Genomic DNA, 13,400 nt, shown 5'->3' with positions numbered 1-13,400 from the left:
ATAAATTAATCACAAATCAGAACCAGTGAATGTTCCATAGCAGCCGCAAGTTCATTGGCTGATTTCTGAACCGACAGCTCTGTGAGTCCCAGACATTAAAGCATCATTGTTTTAAAGACACCAAAGAAACAGAAGTAAATCACAAACCTCACAATTCAACTTAGAAAAAACAGTTACGGGAGGATTCAAAACCATGGCTGTCTTACATTAAAAAAATAATCACCCGAAGCGGTTTTCATTTTCTGGAAAACAGATGACAAAGCAGCTCTGCCATTATAAACTAATCAGGATATTGTCATTTTATTTATCTAAGATCTGCTGTTTTGATGCAAAACAAACACAGACCAAAAAATGCAATATAGAGGAAGAAAATGAGACACTCGATGTCCCCGAAAAGAGAGCCCTCGCGTTACATCTTGGGTGATGGTGCGTGTCATCAGTAGTTCAATCGGCCGTGTTTTGTTTGTGGAGCAACACTTGTTGTTGTTTGCATGTTGTTTGTCTCAGCATGAGACCTGGAGATGGAAATGTACCCCCATGACATCTGTGATCTAACACATTTTACATCAGTACAAATGAATTCCGAATATTTGATGATGAGTTTGCAACCAAATCCACAACATGTTTCTTGGCCAAGTCGGGGCAGTGAAGTAAGCTCCGACCACTATACGTTATTAGCTTTAAAATTGTATGTGTCAATGCAAGTGTATCTTCAAACAGTTGTGTATTTGGTCCACCGGCAGGCAAACGGATTGACATTCATTTGGAGGCGTGTTTGCTTTTGCTTTGCACATATGTTGCAAGAACCCGAGGAAAACGATTCACTGCGACTTAAGATCTGGAGGCCGGAGAGCATCTGCCGCTGTCAGCGATCTAGTGGCGACGAGTGGGAGAAGAGCCGTCCGTGGTTGATATGCAGGAGAAACCATGCGCAGGTTGTAGCCAAGTGTGTGGTGGACCGAAGCGGGAGAGGTGATGTGCTGATTGCTCACAGGTGGGCTGCTTGGCAGAGTCCGGGTGATTGGCAGGACGTAGGCAACACGCGCGCGCACAGACACAATCTGTGCACATGGAAGACACAAGGAGGGTGGCAAACACAGTGATTCACAAGGGGCCGGGGCATTGACAGAAAACAGTTGGTGTAGTTCACACATTAAAAATGATCTAGCATTTGATCAGAACCAATGAAAGCATTCGACAGCTCAGAGACAATAAAAAGACCAGAGACACCATAGAAGGCCCCCAGGTGTGCGCTCAGAATTAAAAGAGGTAGAGAAAACCACCAAATAAACTTTTACCAGGCATCAACCATCACCATGTGCAGTGCAGACCTAGTACATTTGCAAGGACAAATATGCACCCAAACACCCATGAGCATGCATAGACTACAGCAGTTGGTTTCACCCAAAGCACCGAAAAAGGTGTTTTAAAGATTAAAAAAAGGTTTATGTTTATGCATGAGGAGTTGCATAAGAACAGCTGGGAGCACAAACCATTTGGCTCCCGGTTTGGAGACAGTTGCATTAATCAACACTGATGAACTTGAAAACAGAAACAATCTTTCTTATTCATCATCACAGTTTACTAATTGCTTTCATCTCTCGTTTAATTCAAGTCAAGTCAAGTAAGTTCATCTGAATAAGCAAACAAAATGTTCTACATATTGTAAATATGCTTATTTTATTATGGTTTTCATCACCTGTGTGTGTAAGGAGCCTTGAAACTGACTAAAACTATAAAGAAAGATATATCAAAATTAAACCTGTGTTTTGTTGTTTGACCTCCAATCAGCTGCTATTAATTCATTATTTTGATCATTACTCTGGCATCCTGGATCGGCGTTCCCCCAAATGTCATACCCAACTCATACAAGCGTGGGGACAACTGGAAATGTTGTTACTAAAATGAGAAACGTCGCTTGAGGGATATGGGAATTAGCTAAATAATTAAGCTTGTTTGAACCAGTTATTTAGAAACAGCCTCCGTTTGTTTGGGGCTATTGGAGTTACTTCAGTAACACACAAGTTCATTAAGCACATAGATGCATTAAACTGTATTTGAGTATTTGTTTTTTTATTTTATCATTAAGACAGTGTAAAATCAGGACAGTTTAGATACCTTTAAAATACATGTTTAAATGTTATTTTGTTGACTTACTGTGATTGTGATTCACACAGACATCAGTCTGGTTCCACTACATTTGTTTGGAGCTTCTTCTCTAACTCATCAGTGCATTTCATTAAAAACTTGTTTCAGTCTGTAAAGTATTTTTTTCAAATCGTTCTTATGGAGCATTGGTAGCAATTTTAATTCAATTTGGGGTTAAATTAGCTTGAAGGACAAACTTTCACTGAGTATGTGACTGGAATTTGATGAAACCACTTCAATTCAGCCAAGAAACTACCTCAGAGGAGTTTTGGGTGTTATGATATATATTTTATGGCCTTATAATAATATATTCAAACAAAATTGGTCTCGAGAGTCCTAACTCATCAGATGTTGTTAATATTGCAATCTGATAAAGCTATTACGCTGCCTTTGTGCAGGCCCCAACCTCTGTACGTGCAGAGGTCATTGTAAAATGCACCCAGGCGTTTCAATCAGCATCACCCGATATGGTCATCAAACATCTCTGGAAAAAAAATGGCTATATGTATTGAGGAACTTTAAGGGCAAATTCCAGTGCCAAGTTCTTGTTATAGAAGCAATAGAAAGCCCCCCGGACTGGAAACATGACACGAGTTTGAGTGTTTTAGAGTGTGTGATTAAAACTTCCCAGAACATCATTGGCAGCCACCTAGCGAGCATCAATGATACGGGTGAGAAGAGGAGCCTGCCAAAAGCCCAAAAGATACTTAAAGACACTTCCCACCCGAGTGACAGCCTGGTCACCCCGCTACCGTCTGGCAAGATCAGCAGTCAAGCAGACCAAGAAGCAGCTTATTTTCCCAGGCTGTGAGACCTCCACCCTCTGCCACATTTAATAGTTTGGCTTTTCACGTGGGCTTCTCTATTTTCTGAGCTTCATTCTATTCTGTCTGTGGCCGAGTCGTGAACATTCTTCCTGGAGGGCAATATTTCAACTTCCAGTTGCGAAAATAGAGGGAAGGACTTTCAAACCCTGACACGCACACTTCATTGATTTTATTTGTAAGCTAAGCAGCGCTTTTTTTTTCTTCAATTGCAGCCATCGGTATCAAATTATATTTACAGCCACTTAAATACCCAAAGGAATTTCCCTGATGGGTATTTCTACAAAGGGCATGTTTGTGCCTTCCAAAGAGCAAAGACAATAATTCCATGTAACTTTCCATCCCTCCGTGCCATCGAAAAATGGGAGTGGCAGTAGAGGAATGTGGAGGATGTGCAGATAAATGACCGTGTCCACTCATATAGACTCGGTTTGTGAACCAAATTTTCAGAAAGAATGTGAAAAAAAGGTTGTTACCAGCCACAGCTGTTAATGTTAGTAAATATAAAAAATTGGTTCATCAAAGTGAACTTCTGATGATGCTAATCATCCGTTACTGACCTTGGACCTTGGATGGAGAGTAGCACACAAAAAGGAAAAGGGGCCTTTGCCTTGTGTCATTTCTCTCTTGTGTGAAACGTATCAAAACTATTGGATGGATTGTCATGTTACTTGGTGCAAACACTCTTTTCTCCCTCAGGGTGAACTGTCATAACTTTGACGATTTCCAGATCTTTCATTTGCACCACTGTCCGGTCAAAGTCTCAATTTATCCCACTGCGGGTAAGAAGAACAAAAAACGTCAGGGCTTGTGTGGTAAAATTGCTTCAGGATTATTATTTTTTTAAGTGCGTTGAGTAGAATACAATCATTTAAATGATAAGATATTGGGTAATTGTCCTGTGACTATACTTGGATTTTCAAAGTACTTGGCTGCATACTATCAGCTTTTCCTCCTTCTCGGAGGGATTTATAGCGTGGGATATATGTTGGCTCAGGACCCAGTGTAAGATAATTTATCATTTAATGTGTCTAAGAGAACACACCGCACCTGGCCCTGTAATAAACAAAAGGCCTCGGCAGGCAAACCGCCGACGTTGACGGCCATATAAGTGTTAACTGGGGTTAAACCACAATGTGGCTGATAAACACCACCTGACATTTACCATTCACATTAAATACATTTTCATCTTTTCCCAGGCCCGTGCAGTTGCATTTTGTTCCAATTATAATACCAAACTTGGAAAATACAAGTGAGACAAAAACAGAAGCGGGAGAGAAAGAGTGAGAGGTGCTGTATCACATCTTTGCAGCAGATCAGCATTTTATCAAGAACTCTGGGTTCCCTCTTATTCACATCATGAATTTTTAATACAAAGGTGCTGGACCCTCTAGTCTCATTATAAATGTCACGGGCAGGTCAGGTGGAGAGCTCTGACACATTTAACAAACAGACCTTCTCGCTCTCAAACCTCACATTCATGTAGCGGCTGTGATGCCTCAGTGCATCACGGTCACCTTGGAGTCACCTTGATGTATTTCAGTAAGCGATGGAAAATGTTGTCTCACTTAATCTCAAATCTTTTCTCACTCCCAACCACGCAAACCTAAAATTGGCCAGTGCTCCTTTGTAAAAGTAACTGTACTATTAACAGATAATACCATTGCAATTAATCAAGTTTCCCACAATAACTGTTCAGTAAATACATGGTATAGTGACGATCCTGTAGAAAGCATTAGTAATGCATAGTGAGTGTTGCTGTGATGTGTGATCAGTTGTAATGATTCCTCAGAAGAGAAGTCGAAGTAAAATCAGATGGTTCTGAATTAAGTGTAATTTATCCAAACATCATTCAGCTAAAATGCCAATAATATATTTCATTTTTTTTTATACTGCCTTTATTCAACCAGTCAGGTGCCTAAGAACAACAACGGCAGCCTGGCAATCACTGGTTCTGGCTTGGTCGGTAATATTCCAAACATTTGTATTATTATTAAAGTTTTGTTGACGGAATAACAGGCAGATTAATCAGAAAGAAGACAAAATGAGAGGCTCTACAGCGCTGTATCTTCATCTTTTTGTGAACCAAACTGAAATGAAATGGTTGTTGGAGGGAAACCTGACTGACTTTAATCATTAAAGGAGTTCTGTGTTCTTACATGATCAATATTTTAATCTTTTTGATCAATTGTGAAACGCGGGTTAAATGGGGCTGCTCATCGGTGGAGTACTTCTCCAACACCAGAAGAGGAATTGATCCGACTGGTGAGTGTCGGCCCGACCGCTCGACCGGCGCCGCGGGGGATGATGTCAGAAAGATAGTTGAGCACAAGAGTGTTTGAGATAAGGGGTGATGGAGGAATTGATGTTGTGTCCCGTCTGGAGGCAGTACTGCACAGCCCTGGTGGTAATTAAATCCACCTCGTCCAAACAACAGGACATTTTCTCAGTGCTACCTGTGCCGAAGCGAAGGTTCTGTCACAGGACCCAAATCCTCAGGAAGATAGAATTACCATTCTAGTCAAATTACTCAAAAGTGAGATTAAGTGCTTTGCTTTTACTCAGACCAAGTGCACCTTATACTATGAGGTCAATAGGGACCAATTTCCAACAACGAGGCGGCATAACATGCAGGCCCATTCGCAGGGGAATGTTTAGAAAAAAGTTTTATTAGAAAAAAGCAAAATACGTCGCAAAATATTTCAGTACATTCAAATCTTGTGAGCTGAGAAACGGTGGACGAACTGTGGTGTTCCTTCGTCCAACAACCCTTGAAATCTTGATCAACTTTCACAAAGGCTTGATATTCAATCGATGGAAAAGCCACGATTACTTGTGCGACGATGTAGAGGTGCAAGGCGGCCAGAAACATCTAATCCAGAGAAGGGAAAGTCAGCACTTCAGTCCTTAGATCTTCACCTGGACACCAGTGGGTGAGGAATCTCATCTTCTGACAGCACACATAGATTTCGCCCAAGCTAGCAGCAGTTTGAGGGTGTACTGTCTTTAGTTACATGGCTCCTATTAAAGCTCAGTGTCCATCATATTTTATATCAACTAACGCATAAATTGCTATGGGGAACTGTTACCCCTTGAGGATGTGTCTGATGAGCCCATAAGATCTGTTCTCACACCGGCCATGACAGAGACAGCAGTGACTGCAGGTTAACTAGACTCAGGTAGGGCACCAACCGGATGAGATTAGTTTAGAGGATCTGTTCCCTACTGCCCAGAATATGCGTTACACACTGTATCAAAAGCTGCTCCGATTTTGTGACGCTAATGGAAATATAGTGACGAAAGGGCTCGATTGGCAGTAACCTGATAGCTGCTTAAACATTCCAGAGACGGACGGGTGGCCCTAAAACAGAGACCAGAAGAGACAGACTTTAGCATTTCGAGAAGAACGTGTGTTAATTAGGTGATGGAAAAATTCAAAGCCAATGAAACAACGGGAGAGAATAAGCCGGAGAAGACGGATCGTTTTGGGAGGGGACGGGTTTGTGTCAGTTTGCCAACGCTGGCTTTTATCCAGCATATCAATTAGTGAGGGAAACCAGAAACCATCTCCTGCCTTATTTGATCCCTTTTTATGCCTGTGGTGGAAATTTGTGGATTGAAGCCTTGTGAGAAATCAAAAGTGTCTTGAACTCGCTTTGTGATTAAGTATTTATTACTAACTAGAATATAGAAAAATGATCAAGAAAACAGAAATCACAAACACAAGCCGCAGACAGAAGTCAAATGACGCCAATTCAGCTGAAAAGGGAAAGATTGTTCCTTCTCCCTCAGAGGAGGAGGAAGATCTGACAAGGAGGAAAGGGGCGAGCAGGAGTATTATACACCTTGAAGAGGGACCTGTGTCGTCCCAGCAGAAACCCCCAGGAGAAACGGCGCCCTGTCAACAAACATTTGAGGGACGGATAACGGAACAGGATAAAGACCAGTCAAGGCCTCCGTGGGTCCCTCTGTTTAGACAGGAGGCCATCGTGAACTCGGACAGGTCACAGGTTTCTCAGGAAAAGGTCACACACCAAAGTCCAGAGAGACTCACACTATGCAGCTCACCGGGTTCTCGCGCTTAGAGACTTTGCTCCAGCTTGTAACTCTCTTCTATCCCCTTGTTCCCACAATACTAAAGAGTGCAAATAAAACGGAGCTTGTGCTACGAAACCCACATTTTGAGTTGGAAAAAAAGACAACTAAAGTCTTTGAGTGTTGCATACAGCAGAGATACTGTGTTTTGGTTTTCCCCCAATGGCAGAGAGTCGACGACGTGTGTTGCAACATTTTCTTTTTCCGATTGAATGAAACACCAACACTCGGCCGCCTTACGCCTCAAACTAATAGGCTCTAAGGAGCCCTTTTCATGTGCCGCTAGTGTGTCCGTTTCCCATCGTTATATGCATGCTGTCTTTTCAAAATAAGCCTCCATCTTCACAAGAGGTTATCTAAGGTTCAAGAAGAGAGCGCGCTGTATGCTAGCTCACATTTTCATCCTGAGCATCCGTCTGAGTAGGTCAAACGTACCGTTTTCAGTGATCCGGGACGGATTCTCCAGCATGATAGTGATAGGAAGATGGAAGTAGAATCTCCATCAGTGATCCACTAATTCTACCTCATGTCTCAGCTGCTCAAGGTTTATCAAGGCCACTAACCAATTCAAATTCATCCATTTCTATATAATTTACTGTACATTATGAATTGTACCTGTCATTGTCTCCTTAAACTCCATAATGTGTGATGTATCTTCCTAGTACTCACTACATCTTTCATTAATGGATAAACTGATGACATGTTTTGTCCACTATTGCACTAGTGTGGTTCTGAGAATGAGCATTTTTTATCTAGAAAAAATGTTACGTTTATGACACTTTAAATCATTGGAGGGATGGTGCCATGAAGGTATTGAACATTAACATTTTTATTTGAGATCATAAAAGTAGTGCCACCATTCTACTTTTTTAGATTGCATATACATTGATTAATCGATCACGTGCCCTACACTCAGTCAGACGTCCCCTGTGAGCCTTTGTGAGATGTATTTATATATAACAAAGAATAATTCATGTAGCTCATGTTAACCATCAAAGAAACCGTAAAAATGATTGTGTCTGTCGTGGGGGAGGCAATAGCAAACTACAAGAGGAAGAGGAATGCGGCACAGATACTACAATAATGACACTCCCAAAGCGACGGGAGGCAGCTTTTTGACAAAGAATTACAGCCCTGCTGCTGGGAACAGGATCTACAAATGCTAATGTTTATCTTCTTATCTTTCTTTCTGCCATGTACATTTCTTAATGTTTCTATTCCTAAAGCTGCTTTTTAATTAAAGCTGATTTGTGAGTTGGAATTATCTTTGAGTTATGATTTAAGGCAGGTGATTATTATTTTTAAGACTTCAGACCACAGCAGGTCACTTCATAGCCTACCAATGTAAAAAGAAGTTAGGTTCCCTTGTTGAACAAGCATACATAGTGTTCTGACCCAGCTATTATTTAAGACATCTGCTCGTTTGCAACATCAAAATATTTGGATTGACTTAGCCCCAGCTGTCAATTCGGTATGCTGCTTTGCTTACTTAAACTTAGCAATGTGCACCTTCCATCCTCCTCCTCATCCCGCATTCTCCTAAGCAACAGGGCGAGGCGTCGCTGCCTCCTTCCTGGGTCCAGTTGGCTTGTGTGCTCTTTGAAACTGTGGTGATTACAACCACGTTTTGAAGGTTTGCTCACAGATATTTGGAAGTGGTAAAACTACAGTTCATAACATTCTGTCTGTTCAGAAAAAAAACCAACTTTCATGTTCCACCGGGCAGCCCTAATTTAAGGGTTGCCATGGCGGCATTGAAATATTAATACTCAGCATTCCTTCTTCTCGATAATTTAAAGTTTGACCTAATATATAGGAAGAAAACGCAGTAGATGTACTTTATGCTGGTAAAAATTTCAGCATCTCTTGAAAGGGTACCTCTGTTCTTCAATACACATAAAGGTTTGTTTAAAGGTCTCACGGACTACTTGTGCACATATTAAATCTTCCAAAGGGAGCTGCGCAATGTTGGATAAATTGCCTCAAGCCTCAAGCGAGCGTGATTTGGGAGCATTTTGAAAACGAAGAACATTCTGGCGGTGTAGAGTTACCGACTTCGCACACGTACAGACTCCAGAGCTGCACAGATCGGCTGCTATTCATTGAGAATTGGACGTGGGGTTGCAGCCCGGGACGCAATCCCAGAGCCAATTATACTCATTTGAACGCCTGCAGATACCGAAGACAGAGTTGTTTGCTAAATAGTGGAACTGTCTGAGTTGCATTGCGGGTGATGGAGGCGCCAGGTTTCAACAAAGCATGAAAACACATTGAGGAACATGGTAACTCTGGTTTGATTTTTACTTTCCATGATGCATCTCATAAGAGTGCTCCACAAATAGGGTGCAGTGCTTTTATGAAATGTAACCTGATGAAAGTGACCGAGCAAGTCAGCGTATGATTCCAAGTATTCTGGACTATGTAGGGATGGATTATCAGTTCCCCAAAATACGACAGACACACCTTCTCTATTTCCTTCTTCTTCACACCCCTTTCATGACCAACTGCTTTTTAAGGCCAATCAGCATTTGGTCTCCGTCTCCAGTATAGATTTCATTCAAAATGATGAATTGAATGTGTTTTCCTTCCCTTCTTTTATATTCAAATGTCTTTGTTCAAATGCTGAAGGTCTGAGTGGGGCTGCATAAATAAGCCACTGTCACACTGCCAGTGTTCAGCTCCATGCCACAATCATTCGGCGCCCAGACATTTAAATTTGTCCCTTTTTCAGAAGTTGCCACTGATCAATGATGGAATCCAACAATCTGATATTCGTGGTTACTTTTTTTTGGTCAACTTTGTGGCTTTGAGCGGATGCTGAGGGAGCAAAAAGAGCCAAAACGCCTCCAAATCAACCAATGCTTCTTAGACACTATAAGTCGAATTAACCTTAACATGAGAGTGGAGAAAAATGTACCAAACAACACCAGCAATTAAGGTTCAGTTGGGAAGCAATCATTTATTTCCTCATTTCTAAAAAGGAGCCGGAGAATTGAGCCGCCACTTTCACAATGCATCCACAGACCATTGTGATGGAATAAGTCTCATTTTCAGTTCTCAAAAGGCAAACACACAACAACGCTGTTAATTCACTCCTCTGCATTTAGCGCTTCTTCAGCTGTTCATTGACTTTTGTTTATCAAAGGATCCCAGCACTCTTCACTTTCAGTTATGTGTTATACTGCTTTTTTATATCTCTATATTTGTGTCCTGAAACACATGATGGAATGTGCCATTTCACTGTTGTTGCTACCACACTGGGTCAGTGAGCTAGCTTTTAAAAAGAGAATGCATCTAATTATAGTATGTTATAACTTCAAGTGCTTTTCTCTGAATGGATGAAAACATGAAATAATATCAGTTCATGGGGAAAGTGAATCAACAAAGCACTTCAAAAGATTTGACTGCGTTCGCTGCTACAAAGCTTCAAAGTAATACATAAACTGTGCACAATCTGCTCTTACGTCCCCTGTGAATGAAATATCAGAGCATTACATGGCTTTTTTAAAACTCAATTAAGAAAAAACAATAATCATAATCATATGCAACCGAGGAGAAGCTCAAGGCGCGTTGTGCCCACTCCTCAATCTCTTCTGTTGCCTGTTCAGTTTCAGAGAACAGTGTGTTTTCTACATGTCATCATGATTTTCATGTGCTTGTGTAACATTCCTGACTGACAGAGGAACCCACGATGGAGACATTGATTTAATATAAAAGGTTTCTACGGTGGGAAAGCAGACGGAAAGAGAAGTTAACCGGAGGAGAGGATAGCTGAGGCTTCATTTCCCTTCCAGATGTAACTGCCGTGGCCTTGCAGCAGTAAACAACGTAATCAAACCAAAGCCCAAGAATGTGGGGATGCTGAACATCTTTCCCGGTCATCTATTGATCAAGTCAAGACATCAAGCATGTCTGACTTCATAACAGCACAAACCTGCAGTGCCCCAATGCTTCAATCACTTTAAATACCAAGCAGCTATGTAGTGCTAGACAGCATACGAGGCCCGACTGACGTCAACAAACCAACTGATGGCTTGTTCTAAAACAGACTGAACAAACTAAATTAAGTTTTATACTGATGGAATGGATGCACTTTATTTTGATAGCTTTGACAAAAGTTCCATCAATAAAACGCACTTGTACATAAAGCCAGGCCCATAATGAAACCATTTTACGAGTTTAGTGTGCGGGAAACTTAAGCCTTATTTCTCAAAAGAGTTGCTGTTATTACTTAAATGTTATGGCGCATAGTTTTTGTTCAACTCTAGCGTGCGGGAAATGTTCGGAGTGTCTACAAACGTTTTGGCTGTGAAGCAAAGAAAAATCAGTTTGAGAGGTATAATCTTCTCTTTTTAATGTTGTGCAGTAAAAGCAGCAGGTGACCATCATTGATGCACGCTCATGGCTAAGCAACATGTCCCATAAACCAACGACGTCACAGGAGGTATTTTTCTAATGCTTAGCCCTACACATGAAAAGGGAGAGCAAATGCATCCTGATCCATTCTTAGCAAAATAAATGCTGAGGTTGCTATTTAAAGCTTTGAACCTCGTGCAGCGAAAGGCTGCAGTTGTGATGCCACGTTTGCCAGAATTTAATCGCAATGTGAGCAGATTAAGTTAATCTCTTTTCTGTTTCAAGTTGCTCCCTTCTTCCGTTCGTGTTTTGCTGTTTAGGATAATAAGCCTGGCTCAAACGGAAATATCAAACTCAAACATGAGTGTTGGTGTTTCACAATTGTAAAATCACGGCCACAGAAGCTTCATAATGCGAGAGCGAAATCCGCAGATAGAGATGGCAGCTGCCTAAGAGCAAAAATGAGCAGAATGATATTGTAAGAAACAAATAACACTCTGTGTGAACGGCTGCTTCACCACAAGCAGGAAACACTCGGTGAAGTGAATCAGCGATCTTCTTAAGGGTTCATCACCCTTTAAAACCAGCAGGAAGATTGATGAAAACGTGATATTGTTGCTCCACAAATCTTTTTTGCAGCATTGCAGCACAGCAGCAACATAGAAGAGCCAAACATAAGGTTAAACAGACCGCACTGTTGCAAAGGTTACATTAAATACATATTGCAGCAAATACAGAAACAATGATAAATTCGTCTGCTGTACGCGGTTGATGAAATACTCGGGCTCAAATACTACATTCCTGAAAACACACAAGATAGTGAATTTCATTTTTAGCCGAACACAACGACAGACAAGAGCGCCTCGTCGCTAAATAACACATTAAGTACGGAGCAGGATTTTAACAGCAACATGACAGTAGGTATATGGGTGTATATCTAGTTTATTGTAGCGCGCCATGGACTAATACAGTAGGCTCTGCAGGGACAGGCCAACGACGCAATACCTCAGAGGTAGGACAGGGAAACAACTGTCATGGATTTTATGATGTCTTAAACTACCTGCAGTTAGAAGAGGTTGTTAACATTTCTGCATACCTTTTTTTCGGAGCAACGCCTGCAGGACGGTGACCCAAACAGACATGGCAACGAGGCTGAAAGCGCACTTATCCCTTTCTGCTGCCGGAAATAAGTGCACATGTTTTCAATGCATTCAACGCGTATCGGAAATATTTGAAAAGGCTTTGACAAATTAATGCAACACTGAGTGCCGACAGCATGGAACCAAAAAATATGAAACACAAATGTCTCCACTTTGGGTTGGGATTCATTTTTTGAACAGAAATGCAATAGAATTTCAGATGAACTGTAATTGGCCAAAGCAGACACACACCCTCAATCAGACGGAGCGTGTGCCTCACTTGCGTCAGACCAAACTGAAGGAAAGAAGAACCCGAAAGTGAGCAAGATGAGAAGATGGCTGCCACACAAGCCAGACGGAGTGTGACAGGAGAAGCATCGGCTTGGTTGACTGAAAAATAAAAAATATCTGACGCAACCGTTCTTTGACATTGCTCATCACCAGTTTGTTTGTTCACCAGAAACATGATGCACAAATGAAGCGGGCGCGACGGCAGCTGTAGCTTACAGTCACGAAATTGAGAGGGTGAGCAAGTGGCGCCTGTCCGTGGGTTCACATATTTGATGTGATCTGTGTTTGCTTTGCCAGCAATTAATCATTCCTCTGATAAACCTCAAAAGCGGACACCCATGATAAATGGGTTCTCATCAACATCGTGGAAGCAGCATTGGAATTAAATCGCCTGAATTCATTAATAAAACCCTGGGGTCTTCTCTCAGACTAGGCCAGAGAAGTGTAATAATTAGGGTTTTATTTTGCGGCATTATTCTACTCGAGATGAGTAAATAAGATTAGACAAAACAACACACCACATCCTGGCAACAATACCAGAAAAAAA

The sequence above is a fragment of the Pungitius pungitius genome, chromosome 16 (assembly GCF_949316345.1).
Source record: "Pungitius pungitius chromosome 16, fPunPun2.1, whole genome shotgun sequence".
In the NCBI taxonomy this organism is placed as follows: Eukaryota; Metazoa; Chordata; class Actinopteri; order Perciformes; family Gasterosteidae; genus Pungitius; species Pungitius pungitius.
The sequence above is the reverse complement of the archived record's forward strand: the minus strand, read 5'-3'. Positions refer to the sequence as shown.